Here is a 7,953-nt window from a genome sequence, read left to right on the forward strand (position 1 = left end):
TGAACAAAGGAGCCTAGGGCCAAAATCGAACTAGGTCAACCTAAAACTCCTTTGTTCATCTACGAAGAAGCCAGCCGATGACTTAAGCCAGCCAAATATGCGTGTAAACCGGGATCAATTAAAAGACCCAAGATCCTAGAATCAGTGATTTGACAGTGGAAGTCAACCGGTTGGTACAGGAGCATAAGAGGAAAAAGTGGCTAGACCGTCTGAAGTGCTGCAACATTGGAACCGATATGAGTAAGCTGTGGGTAACGGTTAAGTCGCTCTCGAACCCTGGAAAAAAGGATGATAGGACCTCAGTCACTTTTAACGACGTAACGGTGACTGATCCGAAGAGGTGCGCGGAATATTTTAACCGACAATTTGTCGAGCACCCCGAGAGCGATAGGGCGAAGCGAAGAGTACTACGTCGTATCAAATCTCTTCCCGCCGAGGAGGAACCACCACAATTTACGATGGGTGATGTTGCAAATGTCATCCGTAACGCTAAGTCATCCAAAGCGTTGGGCCCGGACGGAATCTCAATGGTAATGTTAAAGCAGCTGGATACGCCGGGAGTCGAGTACTTAACGAAAGTTCTCAATTTGTCGCTAGCCACCCACATAGTGCCCGAAACCTGGAAAATGGGCCGGGTGGTCCCGCTGCTGAAGCCAGGCAAGGATGCCAGTGAAGGCGAATCGTACAGGCCGATTTCGCTTTTGTCGCCAGTAGCAAAGACTCTTGAGGCTTTACTCCTCCCCAGCATTAGAGGAAGCTATACAGTTGCCAACCACCAGCATGGATTCAGTCCACAACATAGTACCACAACAGCATTACACGCCATTTCCACACATATTAGTAGAGGACTGAACCAGAACAGGCCGTGTGACAGAACAGTGTTGGTAGCCCTTGACCTATCAAAGGCATTTGATACGGTCAATCATGCCACACTGTTTGAGGACGTACAGAGAACTACCCTCCGGCCAAGTTTGAAACGTTGGATAATCAACTATATGTGTGGACGCCAGTCGTACGTGGAACTCCGGAACAAGAAGTCCAAAGCCCGTAGAATGAAACAGGGAGTTCCCCAAGGCGGGGTGATATCTCCGGAATTGTTTAACCTCTACCTTTCCGGAATTCCTCGCCCTACAGACGGCATTGAGATCGTAACGCATGCGGATGATTGTACGATCATGGCGTCGGGTCCAGTGGTCGATGACATATGCGAAAGGTTGAACCCCTATCTCGCGGAGCTTGCCGCATACTTCCACGCGAGGAATATGAAAATATCCGCCACGAAATCAACGGCCACACTCTTTACCACATGGTCTGCGGAGATGAGAACACAGCTGAATGTTCAGGTCGAGGGGAATCTAATACCGACCAAGATTCTTGGGGTAACGTTCGACAGCATGTTCAAGTCGTCCGCGCAAGCCACAGCTATCTGCGACAAGATGAAAAGTAGGAACAAGGTCCTCAAGGCGCTAGCCGGCAGCTCTTGGGGTGCGGACAAAGAAACCTTGTTGACCTCTTATAACGCGATAGGTCGGTCTGTGGTCAACTATGCGGCTCCAGTGTGGTCTGCGAATACTAGTGCTACGCAGTGGAAGAATATCCAGACCTGCCAGAACGCTGCCCTGAGAACTGCGACAGGGTGCCTCCTCATGACACCAGTGGACCATCTACATGAGGAGGCGAAAGTCCTTCCCTTACGTCAGCATAATCATATGCTTTCGTTGCAGTACCTGCTTGGGTGTTACCGTGAGAGTCATCCCAACCATCATATGGTGGATAACTCTCCCTCACCCAGGCGTGTCAGGAAGGACATACATGATCTAGAGAGGGAGGTCCAGCGCTACAAGAGAGAGCCTCTAGATCAAGAAGCCTATCAGGCAGGTCTGAGTGGCATTCACACCGATGCAGTCGCGGATGCTATTAGCAGTTATAAAGTGAATGCCGTCCTCGGAGTCCACCCCCCATCCATTGCAGCCGAAGAAAGTCAGCTGCCTAGACAAACCAGGGTAGTTTTGGCGCAATTACGTTCAGGATGGTGTAGTCGCCTCAATTCGTATTGGGCACGAATTGATGAAGATGTGCGTGACGCCTGCGGCGTGCGATACAGGCCCGCACAATACGCTACACCTTTTTAATTGCTCAGCCAAACCTACCCAACTCACTCCAGAGGATCTCTGGCTACCGCCCGTTAAAGTAGCCGAATTTCTAAACCTGGAGCTGGAACCAGATTAGCAGAACACAAACACACACATGTACTACTGCTACAACAACAACAACAACAACGTCTTTACCATTTGAGCGTTTGTAAGACACTGAATTTATTTCTTAAAAACATTTCTTAAGAACTAGTTGTGATAATATGACTTAACCTAAATTATAATTAGGTGTAAATGAGAGAGAGAGATAGATACCAACCGTACACATGCATATGCACCATGCCACCATAAACCTTAGGGGGAGGTCATACACACGCATAGCTATCTCACATGTGGCAAGCAAACATGCTGCACTTGTTTATCAGTCTGAGTAAAGATTACATCCCATAATCTAACTCCACCATAACACATGCAGCAATTGAAAATTCTGTATTATTTATTTCTAACTCAAAGGTCTGCTCACCACATTTTCTTATCTTATTTCATATGGACTGTATTAAGAAGATCCCAGTTTAACAAATCCCTCTCATCTACACTAAGTAGCCCCGCTATTCTCTTTTATTATAAAAACATGTTCACTTATCACATCGACAAAAATATGCAACTCCAACTTTTTTGGCTTCCCATAGAGGAAGTAAAATCGATGTAGACGAAATTCTTTAATGTTAATAAGTTTCTTTCTCCTATTTTGCCACACTGTATCGATGTTCTTTGGAATCTCTTCATCCCATCCACAGTCAGTTCTCCAAATATTACGTAGAATTAACTTTCCTCCGATCATAAAATTGCTCAAAAATCCAAGAGGATGAAACATTGACATAATAATGCTCAATACTTGACGTTTAGTTGGTATTTTCTGTCCAGAAATAATGTCAGGATCGACTTTGCTAAATTTCAGGTTAAACATAAATGTATCTGACCCTGGGTCCCAATACAGACCTAGTACCTTTTCTCCCGATTCAATAGGGGCAATAGCTTTAGACGACGACAAACCATCAAGTGCCAGCATGACTTCATTTGAATTTGAAAGAAATCCTCTAAGTTCGAATCCACCATTTTCATGGATTTTTGTAACTTGCTTTGATATTTCGATAGCTTCATCCACTGAATCGAAACTATCTGCAAAGTCATCCATGTAGTGATGTTCACAAATCGATTCTATTGATCTGGGGTGGCAGTCAGTATGTTCTTTAGCATTCATCTTCATAACATATATGGCTGAACATGGTGAGCAGGCGGCTCCAAAAGTCATGACTGTCATCTCATATTCAACAGGCGGCACGTCAGGGTTACAATTTCTCCACAAAAGTCTTTGAGATATTCTGTCACTTGGCTGCATTATCACTTGATGGAACATTTCTTTAATATCAGCACACACTGCAATATTCCCACGTCGAAAATTATAAAGTATTGTAGGCAATGATGAAATATATTGGGGACCTTTTAATAGATTGTCGTTTAATGAAGTCCCATTTACCTTGGCGGCGGCATCAAAAACTAATCTAAACTTTTTGTTTTCTTTGTTCGGGTTAATAACTCCAAAATGTGGCAAGTACCATTTTCTGTTTGATATCAGGTCGATATTTTCGGGTGGGACTTCTCTTATGTATCCCTTGGCTATATATCCATTTATTACTTCTGTATAAGCAGCATACAAATTTTAGTCCCTTTTCAATTTCTTCTCGGCTCCTTCTAGTCGCCTAAGTGCCATAGTGTTACTATCTTGCAACTCACATTCTCATTTTTCCATAATAATCCGTTTAAATCTATTTCCAACTCTTTTTGTTGACTCGGAAAGAATTTCTTTTGCCCTTGTATCATCTTCAGATTCCATTAAAGGGGCTGCTCGAACACCCATGTTTTCAATGTTAAAGTAATCTTCCACAATTTTATGGACATGTTGATCTGCTTCCACATTTACGAAAAGGCACGAAGATTTAGATGGCGATATCGATTTACAGGGTCCAAAAACAACCCAACCCAATTCAGTGCTGCAAGCAAATGGGCCCGATAAATCTTTAAAATTAGTAAATGTTGGCAACCCTAAAAAGGCATTATCCAAACCGATTAATAATTTGGCACGATATTCGAATATGGCTTCACTGGCGGATTTGGATTTGATTTAAATGCTGCTTCAATCTCTTTTTGTGTCAAACTTTGCATTGGAAGATTTAAATTTGATACTGCATAAACATTTTTCATCAGGTGGCAACTCCTTTTGTTTACTCCACTCACCTTCACATTGAATGACGTCACAGGTTCCCTAGCAGACCTCCCTCCGAACCACTGAATATTTAAAGAGCAACTATTTCCTTGCACTCCTATTCTTTCAGCAATATCCTTGACCATCATGCTTATAGATGATCCATCATCAAAGAGAGCATATACATCCATACGACAATTGTTTCCATATGGTGTGACTGGCAATACACGAAAAAGTAGTTTTTTATTAACTTTAGAAGAACAGCTGAGGACATTTTGTTGATATTCTGGCTCAGGATTCGACGGATTAACAGCTGGTACGCAGGGGGCACCCTCATGTAGTAGTTTATTATGCTTACGTTGGCAACCTTCTATAGGGCATAATCGACTACGGCGACAATATTTAAACAAGAAAAGCAGGCACGTATTTGTTTAATTTGTTTCCATTTTTCTTGCAAGCTGAGATTTAAGAAACGACGGTGAATTCAGACAGATCAATAATTTTCCGATGAGCCATGACCTCACGGACTCCATTTTCTGTACCATACAAATTTCTATACTGTTGTTGGCTGAGGTTAATATTTGTAGAACATGGCGATAAATTTGTATTTATTGCTGGCGGCAAAGAAGCGCAGAAATTATCTGTTGCAGCTTGCGTCGGAGTTTGTTCGACGTTGACATTGGCAGCGGGTGGCGGTTGCGTTGTAATGGCGACTGTTGATGTCGATGTATGTGCGGCTTGCCTAATTGGCGGCATAGTTGTTGTTGTGTTTGCTAAATCAATGGCGGACACGTTGATAGGATTTAGGTTATGGTCACTTACCGTTTCTCCTGATGGCTTTTGGGACATAACCTCAAACTGCTGGCATTGGCGTTGACTCTCGGATAGTTGAGATTTTGTTTCCAAAAGTTGTCGTTTTAGATATGCCATTTGCTTTTTGATGTCAGCTAAATTATCCACTTCCTTCTGTTGGCTACTTGCGCCTGGCTCTGTAGCTTTCATGGCATTACCTGGCTTGGAAACAGTCTTCTTTTGGCTTGAAACGTTCCCCTTTGGCGTTTCTGTGATGGCATTATTATCACTTACATTGTTGTTAGATGCAGGCTTTTTTGTTCCACTATGTACGGCAGATGACATAGTTTGGTTATTTGTCTCCGTTCTTGGCGTTGCTTGTGTGTTTCCATAGACTTCACTACTTACATCCACTTGGGCTTCATGATCAGGCTGATCTGATGTAATAGTGTCTGCGCTGAATGTGCTTCTCAGTGTTGGTGGGCGAACAGGTGGTGCCATCTTTCCAACCTCAAACTTGCTTTATATTTTTTCCACACACAGCAAAGTACACAATTTTTTGCGTCACAAACCAAACAAAATGCGAAATAAAGAATTTGTTCTGTATTAATGTCAAAGAAGGAGCCTTGCGGTTAACGCAAAAGAAAACAATTTTATTTAGAACACAGTAGCGCGCGTTTATTTCGCTGTTTTTCGACTTCTCCTTTTAACTGCCAAAGACAAATAACCTCGGAAATGTCAAAAGAGAGAATAGAGGAAACTTTGATAACTGTCAACATTACAACAGAAACATGATAAATAAACACTCATAAAGTGCCGTTCTGGAACAGATACAGTTGTTAGTAATGACCATGGTAGAAAAATACAGGTAGATGCATCAACGATTGGGAGTATTGATGTATCAAAATTTTTTAAATATTTCCTCAAAAATAAGTATATTTGTATTTGTTTTCCTACACGACGCCAATCGGAGGTTGTTATAATATGCATTTTTTAACAATATTTACAAATTTGAGTAATTTTTCATTCAACAATTTAGATTCCAAAATTGGTTTGACAGTTCATTGTCCCAGCAGCTGTGTCGAAGCGTCTACCTATATTCTTCTACCATGGTAATAACAATAGCGGAAATAATAATGGCACATACACGGCAGAAGAAAAAGAAGCAGCACAAATTTTCCTTAGTATGGAATCTTTAACAGCCTGTTCCACGATCTCGAAAGAAAATTTGTGCGAACGGAGGCTACTCACTCACTTTCGTATAAGAATGCGTTCCACTAACTTTCGTTCTTTCTTTCGCATAGCCTTACGTGATTCAGTGTTGCTAAATATTTTTTGAAAAAATGAATCGCGAAATAAGGCAAAAAAAGCGCCAAATGTCTAATTTAAACGCAAAAAAGCAACAGTGGCTCTGTCTCAACTGACAGTTCAGTTGTAAACAAACAAATTGTAAATAAACAAACAAAATAAAATTTCTAGTGATTGTGTTCAAACTATTTGTGTTCTTAAAAAATAAAAAAAATGAATCGGCCCTATTATGGTTGTCGTCGGCGTCGCAAAATGAAGTCGAAGCGACAATAATGATATTAGGGTTGTCGTTTTTTGTCGATAGCGACAAATGATTGCTATTATAACTGTCGATACAACAGTCGACGTGAAGTCGATTTTTAAGAAAATCTGTCGCCGTAAAAAATTGTGACGACATTGTATTTTTTAGTGGACGTTGATATTGTAACTTTTTTATACCCTCCACCAAAAAAGGTATGGAGGGTATATTAACTTTGTCATTCCGTTTGTAACTCATCGAAATAATCATTTTAGACCCAACAAAGTATATATATTCTTGATCAGCGTAAAATTCTAAGACGATTTAGCCCTGTCCGTCCGTCTGTCCGTCTGTCCGTCTGTTGTAATCACGCTACAGTCTAAACGAATTAAGATAGGAAGCTAATATTTTGCACAGATCTCTCTTTTGTCTGCAGGCAGGTCAAGTTCGAAGATGGGCTATATCGGTCCACGATATCGTATAGCCCCCATATAACGGTACCCCCCGATATTCGGTATTTTGATGATTTTACCCACATTTTTCAACGGAATTGTCTGAAAATCCACACAAGGAGTTCCTTGTGGGTACTTTATACCTCGGCAGAGAATTATCTATATAGGTCCACGATATCGTATAGCCCCCATGTAACGGTACCCCCGATATTCGGTATTTTGAAGATTTTACCCACATTTTTCAACGGAATTGTCTGAAAATCCACACAAGGAGTTCTTTGTGGGTACTTTATACCTCGGCAGAGAATTGTCCATATAGGTCCACGATATCGTATAGCCCCCATGTAACGGTACCCCCCGATATTCGGTATTTTGATGATTTTACCCACATTTTTGAACGGAATTGTCTGAAAATCCACACAAGGAGTTCCTTGTGGGTACTTTATACCTCGGCAGAGAATTATCTAAATAGGTCCACGATATCGTATAGCCCCCATGTAACGGTACCCCACGACATTCGGTATTTTGATGCTTTTACCCACATTTTTGAACGGAATTGACTGAAAATCCACACAAGGAGTTCTTGGATGGTACTTTATACCTCGGCAGAGAATTATCTATATAGCTCCACGATATCGTATAGCCCCCATGTAACGGTACCCCCCGATATTCGGTATTTTGATGATTTTACCCACATTTTTCAACGGAATTGTCTGAAAATCCACACAAGGAGTTCCTTGTGGGTACTTTATACCTCGGCAGAGAATTATCTATATAGGTCCACGATATCGTAGAGCCCCCATGTAA

Source organism: Musca domestica, unplaced genomic scaffold (genome assembly GCF_030504385.1).
Source record: "Musca domestica strain aabys unplaced genomic scaffold, Musca_domestica.polishedcontigs.V.1.1 68, whole genome shotgun sequence".
Classification (NCBI taxonomy): domain Eukaryota; kingdom Metazoa; phylum Arthropoda; class Insecta; order Diptera; family Muscidae; genus Musca; species Musca domestica.